At 31.2% G+C, this 9829-nt stretch overlaps 1 pseudogene; it reads right to left on the bottom strand.

The window, feature by feature from the left end:
- LOC139849035 (patellin-3-like) overlaps positions 1-6895 on the bottom strand; it is a 79244-nt pseudogene extending 72349 nt beyond the window's left edge.
- Positions 6896-9829: the final 2934 nt, after the last annotated feature.

Consider the following 9829-nt stretch of genomic DNA (forward strand, 5'->3'; position numbering starts at 1 on the left):
AACTAGCCGTATTTTTTTTTTTTTTTTTTTTTTTTTTTTTGCAGTTTTAGCCTTTTTTTTGCAGTTTTTTGAGTTTTTTTTGACCATTTTAACCCCACAAAGTCCATTATAAATACATGGTAATGCTTTGGTTGAAAATGCATCAACAAACATTCTCATAATTCTTTCTAAATCACTAAATATTCTCTAATCTCTAGTCTACTTACTTATCCCATAATGGATAATTCACAAGCTTCCGTTTTCGGTTCCGCTTCCGTTGGAACATCTTCACAAGGCTACACTACGGCCGATATTGATTACAAAAAAGAAACAAAGCGAAAAGGGGACGTTTGGTCCAAATTCGAGTTGTGTGTAATGAAGGATGGTGCGGAAAAAGCTCGTTGTACACAATGTATGAAGTTCATGGGTGTTTCGGGTAATACAATGTTAAGAAAACATCTTGACAAAAGTTGTAGTGCAAGGCAAGACCCGAGACAACAAACAATGCGGGCCGATGGTTCGATTTTTGAATACGATGCCGAAGCTCTTCGGCAAGATTTGTCAAGGTTTGTCATTCAACAAGCGCTTCCTTTCAACCACTTCGACAATCCAAGGCTTACGGAGCTAATTCGGAATCGACTACAACCGCGATATAGCAATGTAAATCGTTCTACCTTAAGACGTGACGCCTTTAAATTATGGAAAAAAGCTAAAACTGAAATAATTGAAGGTTTTCGAACATATAAACATAGGGTTTCTATAACTTGTGATGTTTGGAGCGCACCACATGGAACGGCAAATTCTTATTTAGCCGTTACCGCTCATTGGTTTAATCCCGATTCGTGGCTTTTAATGAAACGTGTTATCGATTTTAAAATATTTGGTTATCCACATAACGGTAATAATATAAAAAAAACGTTACAAGACACTTTAGAAGAATATAATTTAATCGATAAAGTTTTTACAATTTCGCTAGATAATGCATCTAATAATGATGCGGCCATGAGTGAGTTAAAAATTGCACTTAGATCGATTTTAAATGGTGCATTTATTCATACACGTTGTGTTGCTCATATTATAAACTTGGGAGTTCAAGATTGTTTAACTTTTTGTTCTTCATTAAAAGAAAAATTTAGAAGATTATTAGTAACGATTTATCGTACGAGCAACGCACGACATCATAACTATAAGGCTTTTGTTAAAGATTGTCATGGCACTTGGTTAGGTCCTTATTTTGATAATAATACAAGATGGAATTCTACTTGTTTAATGTTCGAAAATATTTTACGTCAAAAAGAAACGTTAATCGCTTTTAATAGAAAACTACTTAGAAAGGGATTTTCCGAACCAATTAGTGACGACGAATGGGATGACTTGGAATCATTAACAAGTTTTTTACAAGTTTTTAAAGAGGCATCAACAATGTTATCGGGTGTTTATTACCCAACTAGCGTACTAGTTTTAGAACAATTTTATATAATGACGGAAAAATATGCGAATTTGCGAACTCAAATAATGTTATTTTTAGACAAGCGACTTTTCATATAAGAAAAAAACTAAAAAAATATTTTGGAGAGATACCGAAGGTATTTTTATGTGCGGCCGCACTTGACCCACGATTAAATTTTAATGGGGTTGAACGATTGATGACAACAATATATACCAACTTTGATTGTGTGCATGGTGTTTTCGATGACGAACCCAACTATCTTTTGAACCAAATACACGCTTTTAATGATGTTTTTGAGAATATGTTTGGTATTTAACTATTTATGCAACAAAATATGGTCGACAATCAAACCCAATTGTTGACCAACCCGGATCATCTTCTCGAAGGAGCCGAGACCTCAAAATAAGTCTTTTTAACTTGGTACGTGAAGACGCTTCCAAACGCGCACGAACATCGGCACCCACAAGCGAGTTGGGAAATTATAAGATGGCAAACTTTGCACTAAACATGAGTGAAGAACAATTTAACAACCTTGACATTTTAAAATGGTGGGAAACAAAACAAGACACATATCCAATATTAAGCATTATGGCTCGTGATTTATTTACCGTTCAAGCTTCAACCGTAGCTTCCGAATCGGCCTTTTCTTTGAGTGGTCGAATTATATCGGAAAGAAGGTCAAGACTTACCCCCCAAGCTGTGAAAGTATGTGTATGTTTAAAAGATTATTTGGATGGGGTAGATAGGATACAAGATCAAACTTCATTAGAAGGTCCGTTATATAACGACATTGAAGAATGTATAGAGTATGAAGAAAATTTAGCGGGATTATCACCTACAACAACCGAAGAGAATTCCGACAATGAACTAAACGAAGTGGATGAAGGTGACTATGAACCGTTTGATATGGACCAAACCGAAATGAATGTATCGGGTTACCAATGAAATGTCCCGTTCTTATTGATTAAAAACGTTCCATATTAATTGATTTCGTTGCGAGGTTTTGACCTCTATATGAGACGTTTTTCAAAGACTGCATTCATTTTAAAACAAACCATAACCTTTATTTCATCAATAAAGGTTTAAAAAGCTTTACGTAGATTATCAAATAATGATAATCTAAAATATCCTGTTTACACACGACCATTACATAATGGTTTACAATACAAATATGTTACAACAAAATAAGTTTCTTGAATGCAGTTTTTACACAATATCATACAAGCATGGACTCCAAATCTCGTCCTTATTTAAGTATGCGACAGCGGAAGCTCTTAGTATTCACCTGAGAATAAACATGCTTTAAACGTCAACAAAAATGTTGGTGAGTTATAGGTTTAACCTATATATATCAAATCGTAACAATAGACCACAAGATTTCATATTTCAATACACATCCCATACATAGAGATAAAAATCATTCATATGGTGAACACCTGGTAACCGACATTAACAAGATGCATATTTAAGAATATCCCCATCATTCCGGGACACCCTTCGGATATGATATAAATTTCGAAGTACTAAAGCATCCGGTACTTTGGATGGGGTTTGTTAGGCCCAATAGATCTATCTTTAGGATTCGCGTCAATTAGGGTGTCTGTTCCCTAATTCTTAGATTACCAGACTTAATAAAAAGGGGCATATTCGATTTCGATAATTCAACCATAGAATGTAGTTTCACGTACTTGTGTCTATTTTGTAAATCATTTATAAAACCTGCATGTATTCTCATCCCAAAAATATTGGATTTTAAAAGTGGGACTATAACTCACTTTCACAGATTTTTACTTCGTCGGGAAGTAAGACTTGGCCACTGTTGATTCACGAACCTATAACAATATATACATATATATTAAAGTATGTTCAAAATATATTTACTACACTTTTAATATATTTTGATGTTTTAAGTTTATTAAGTCAGCTGTCCTCGTTAGTAACCTATAACTAGTTGTCCACAGTTAGATGTACAGAAATAAATCGATAAATATTATCTTGAATCAATCCACGACCCAGTGTATACGTATCTCAGTATTGATCACAACTCAAACTATATATATTTTGGAATCAACCTCAACCCTGTATAGCTAACTCCAACATTCACATATAGAGTGTCTATGGTTGTTCCGAAATATATATAGATGTGTCGACATGATAGGTCGAAACATTGTATACGTGTCTATGGTATCTCAAGATTACATAATATACAATACAAGTTGATTAAGTTATGGTTGGAATAGATTTGTTACCAATTTTCACGTAGCTAAAATGAGAAAAATTATCCAATCTTGTTTTACCCATAACTTCTTCATTTTAAATCCGTTTTGAGTGAATCAAATTGATATGGTTTCATATTGAACTCTATTTTATGAATCTAAACAGAAAAAGTATAGGTTTATAGTCGGAAAAATAAGTTACAAGTCGTTTTTGTAAAGGTAGTCATTTCAGTCGAAAGAACGACGTCTAAATGACCATTTTAGAAAACATACTTCCACTTTGCGTTTAACCATAATTTTTGGATATAGTTTCATGTTCATAATAAAAATTATTTTCTCATAATAACAACTTTTAAATCAAAGTTTATCATAGTTTTTAATTAACTAACTCAAAACAGCCCGCGGTGTTACTACGACGGCGTAAATCCGGTTTTACGGTGTTTTTCGTGTTTCCAGGTTTTAAATCATTAAGTTAGCATATCATATAGATATAGAACATGTGTTTAGTTGATTTTAAAAGTCAAGTTAGAAGGATTAACTTTTGTTTGCGAACAAGTTTAGAATTAACTAAACTATGTTCTAGTGATTACAAGTTTAAACCTTCGAATAAGATAGCTTTATATGTATGAATCGAATGATGTTATGAACATCATTACTACCTTAATTTCCTTGGATAAACCTACTGGAAAAGAGAAAAATGGATCTAGCTTCAATGGATCCTTGGATGGCTCGAAGTTCTTGAAGCAGAATCATGACACGAAAACAAGTTCAAGTAAGATCATCACTTGAAATAAGATTGTTATAGTTATAGAAATTGAACCAAAGTTTGAATATGATTATTACCTTGTATTAGAATGATAACCTACTGTAAGAAACAAAGATTTCTTGAGGTTGGATGATCACCTTACAAGATTGGAAGTGAGCTAGCAAACTTGAAAGTATTCTTGATTTTATGAAACTAGAACTTTTGGAATTTATGAAGAACACTTAGAACTTGAAGATAGAACTTGAGAGAGATCAATTAGATGAAGAAAATTGAATAATGAAAGTGTTTGTAGGTGTTTTTGGTCGTTGGTGTATGAATTAGATATAAAGGATATGTAATTTTGTTTTCATGTAAATAAGTCATGAATGATTACTCATATTTTTGTAATTTTATGAGATATTTCATACTAGTTGCCAAATGATGGTTCCCACATGTGTTAGGTGACTCACATGGGCTGCTAAGAGCTGATCATTGGAGTGTATATACCAATAGTACATACATCTAAAAGCTGTGTATTGTACGAGTACGAATACGGGTGCATACGAGTAGAATTGTTGATGAAACTGAACGAGGATGTAATTGTAAGCATTTTTGTTAAGTAGAAGTATTTTGATAAGTGTATTGAAGTCTTTCAAAAGTGTATAAATACATATTAAAACACTACATGTATATACATTTTAACTGAGTCGTTAAGTCATCGTTAGTCGTTACATGTGAGTGTTGTTTTGAAACCTTTAGGTTAACGATCTTGTTAAATGTTGTTAACCCAATGTTTATAATATCAAATGAGATTTTAAATTATTATATTATCATGATATTATCATGTATGAATATCTCTTAATATGATATATATACATTAAATGTCTTTACAACGATAATCGTTACATATATGTCTCGTTTAAAAATCATTAAGTTAGTAGTCTTGTTTTTACATATGTAGTTCATTGTTAATATACTTTATGGTATGTTTTCTTATCATAGTATCATGTTAACTATATATATATCCATATATATGTCATCATATAGTTTTTACAAGTTTTAACGTTCGTGAATCACCGATCAACTTGGGTGGTCAATTGTCTATATGAAACATATTTCAATTAATCAAGTCTTAACAAGTTTGATTGCTTAACATGTTGGAAACATTTAATCATGTAAATATCAATCTCAATTAATATATATAAACATGGAAAAGTTCGGGTCACTACAACCAACAAGCTTACCTTTCTCTAGTTGATGACCCCGCTTTTGAAGACTACGATCGAAGGCACCATCCTCAACGCGCTCAACAAGATAACACATTTGGGTCATTTGACGACTAAAGTATAACGGGTGATGGCTATGCCGAAGCTCGATATACTTTAGTCTTAATACATTATTGGGTGATGGCCATGCCGAAGCTCGAAATGTATTAATTATAATTGTATTGTTCGAATAAAAGTGTTTTTATTTTTATTATTGTATCGTTCGAATAAAAGTGTTATTTATATAATTGTATTGTTCGAATATTGTTATTTATATTATCTATTGTGTTGAGCACTTGAGTCTTGAGCATTATAACTTTTCTTTATACCGATTATATTATTGTTGTCAAACGTTAAAAAAAATAGAACCGGTAAAAATATAATTCGCAAAATCGAATCCTAGTCCAAGAAAAATCCAAAAAAATCCGATCGAGATCCGAAAAAGAACCGGTTCCGGAAAAAAATCCGACGCCGAGAACCGGAACCGGATCCGGAACCGGTTCCGAAAAATCCGGACAAAAAATTCCGGTTTTTTTTGTGTCCGAATCCGGTTTTTTATCCGGTTTGTGCATCTCTATGTGAGGGCAAGATCAACGAGCCCAATGAATAAACATTACTCGTGAATAAACCCTCACAAAGCCTCGCGAATTCGCGGGTATTCAGCTAGTATAATATAATAACCAGATAATAATAAATAAATAAATAAATAAATACTGTAACACACTACCTGAAATATTAAATTAATTCCACCAGGCCCAAAATTCAATTTCCTAACATTCCTTTCAAGAAACAGAATCCTCCACCTCAAATACTGTTGTCTTTTTTCTTCATCTGAAAACGTTTTTTCATATAGATCCTTATTTTTAAACTCACCATACACGTTATAACACACAGGGTGTCCTTGTTTATCCAAACCTTGCATAAACACACTTTTGTTAAGATCTTCATCTTCATCCAGATTCTCTTCAACTAAGCCATCTACATTGAATGATTTTCTCCATATAAGTGTTTTCTTCAGCATAGTAAAGGACTCTTTGATTTTAAAGTCTCTAGCCCTTAAAAACTTCAATAAAACTGCATCTGTTTTATCATCCTTGAACAGCTGCACTCCCCAAATCGATATATCTTGCTGTTCTTGTGAATTTGAAGTAGAGCATAATTCTTTCTTATTAATGGCTTCTTGTACTAATATTTTGAACAGGGTAAGTGAGGTTCTTTCCAAATCAGACGATTCTGACATTAATTTTTCTCCGCTAGTGTCAAATTCTGGTCTGTTAAAATGATACAGTATGTATGTAATAAGGTAATGTGAAAGGGGAGCTTTTCTAGTAAGACTTTTTTTAATCAGGCCTGGCCCAGCCCATTAACGACATGGGCTATGGCCCTGAACAGCAATAAGGTAAGGGTAGAGGTGCCCAAAACATAAATTCGATCTTTTAAAAACCGAAAAAATAAAATATTTCTAAAAAAAAATAAAAAATTCTACCGGACCAGTTTGAACTGCTTTAGAATCTTCTAAATAATCGATTTTTTGAAGCAAGAGAGATTATTATTATTATTATTATTATTATTATTATTATTATTATTATTATTATTATTATTATTATCATAAAAACCGATTCTGAACATTTAAAACCGACAAAAAAACTGATTCAGAAAAACTTGCAAACGGATTTTTTAAAAGACTGATTAAAAAAACTGATTTTTTAACCAGTTTTTCTACACTTCTAGTAAGCAGCAGCAAAAGAAATAATAGTCGTAATGAGTAGTCATATACCAAGCAAGTGATCAAGATGTTCAAATAAAGGCATGTTCTCTAGCATATATATTGATGAGCATATTAAACAACTAGATCATGTAACACGTAAATTATAATCAAAACATGATACATGGTAAATTACCCACTCATCAGGTTGACTAGTCAAATAAGAACATTAGAGTTCACATATATGATATATCACAATAAGCACTCATATAACTCAGAAAACGCAAGCTAAAATCAAATTGTTTATCACTCATCCAACAAGTCGTTCATGATATAAGACAATTATAATCACTTTTTTTTTTTTTTTAAAGTGTTTATTATAATCATTTGAGTCTAATCATTTTAACATATGAACTAGAAGTAATATTATCTAATTAAGAGTGTTCATGTTTTTTAATTAACAATTTGAAGTGTCCTATTAGAACATGAACATAAAAACTCTCGAGCATGAAAAACGGGTAAAACATGTAAATGGGTCAACATAAAATTGGTGAATTCACAGGTTTAAATCAATATTATGAGTAGTTTCATAGACTACAAAAGTTTCGTATCAAAAGTTTATAGACAACAAAATGTCAAGTTTCAAATCTTGTAGACAATAACATGTTCTGTTTCGTTTCAATTGTTTGCAGATAATACTGTGTCCTGTTTCAAATGTGTCAGACAAAAAAATATTTTGTTTCTCCTATTTGTAAACCACATGTTTAAGTAATCAAACGTAAAGTATTAGACCACGAGATTTCGTACAAGTCATTGCAAAAGTATATACATATTAATGAGCACTTGAACTACGAAGCTTAACACCACGGATAGTTTAGAACTAGGTGATTTCCTTTACCCTATATAGCATACACTTGCTCTAGTGTACGGTTTACGAAGTACTAAGCACCCATGTATGTATGATGAGGCTTGTCAAACCTAATGGTTCCGTCCCTATTATTCGCGCTTACCAAAGTAATTATCATATTCAAGCTAAGGGCTTTCTGAGTATTAACTCATATGTATAAAAGATTTTACTCGTGTCTAAAATATAAAACAGTTGTAACAACGGTTTAAATCGGCATGTATCTCATCCCAAAAGTAAAGATTTAAAATGAGACTGTGAACTCACCTTAGTTTAGTATTAGCGCAGCAAAATCCACAAACATGGTGTAAACGTAAGCGACTAGAATATTCAACCTAGAGTAAGAAGGTCGGTTAGTGGATATATAATATTAATAGTAATGATGAATAATTGGTTGGTTTATGTCACCTTTATGAATTTTTAAGTATTCAAGTTTAATTAAAGGCTGTAAGTTAAAATATAAAACTTCTTGTTAGGAACTAAATTCGTAAATTTTAACCTGATAAAATCTTCATGTTGACATAGGTGTTTACTTTACAGATTTCGATATCTCGTTTCTCATTCATATCTCATTGTTTTAATTCCTAATAAAACAAATAAGTATATTAGTAATTATTAATAAAGTGTTACTAATAGTATAATATATAATTCCTAATAAAACAAATAATTATATTAGTAATTATTAATAAAGTATTACTAATAGTATAATATATAATATATATAAATTGATGTCCAAAAAAAAATTAGTATATATAAATCTTTATCTTTAATTTGTAAACTTGATCATAAATCAGGGACTATAAGTGAATAAACAAAATTCATTTCATTATCTTCTCGAATTTGGACGTATAGACTATAGAGGACATGAAAACACAGTGTTCAATGTTTTATTATTATTTTCTTTTAATATTCAACAAGTTGTAAAACTATATATAGTTAAGGGGATCTCTAGTGTAAAATATATATTACCATCCCTTTGTCAATTTGTTTGTTCTCGAATATTATTATTGTATGTTCTTTTAGTTCTTCCAAGTTCTACTTATTTATTTCTGTAACATACGCAATAGATACTTTAAGGACTGAAGATGTATATTTTCATAAAAATTTAGACTCAACACCTTTATTTTGGTTCCATTTGTAATCTTTAATTTCAGTTGACTCCAAATTATAAGTTGCAATCCTAGTATATATAGTGTAATTAAATTAATAAACAATTTTAACTTATTCGATTATGAACTTACTAGTCACAGTAATATACTTTTTTTTTAGTTAAAACGGTTAAAATGTAGGGACTGAATACGTAAATTGTAAATTGTAAATTATAAATTATAAGATTGTCTTGTTCGTTTGATAAGTACGTATATTACTATATCAGTATATATATCTGATCCTTGAAAAAGTTAGTTTGAATTAATTCCAACTAGTTAAAAATTAATTAGAACAAAACTTTGTATATATCAACATAATAAGTTCTAACACCCTGACTCATTAACAAAAGTGATAATTCGATTCCTGAAACATTCCGATATCGTAAGGAAATTTTAAAGGTTGGTTTTGATTAAATA

Source organism: Rutidosis leptorrhynchoides, chromosome 5 (genome assembly GCF_046630445.1).
Source record: "Rutidosis leptorrhynchoides isolate AG116_Rl617_1_P2 chromosome 5, CSIRO_AGI_Rlap_v1, whole genome shotgun sequence".
NCBI lineage: Eukaryota > Viridiplantae > Streptophyta > Magnoliopsida > Asterales > Asteraceae > Rutidosis > Rutidosis leptorrhynchoides.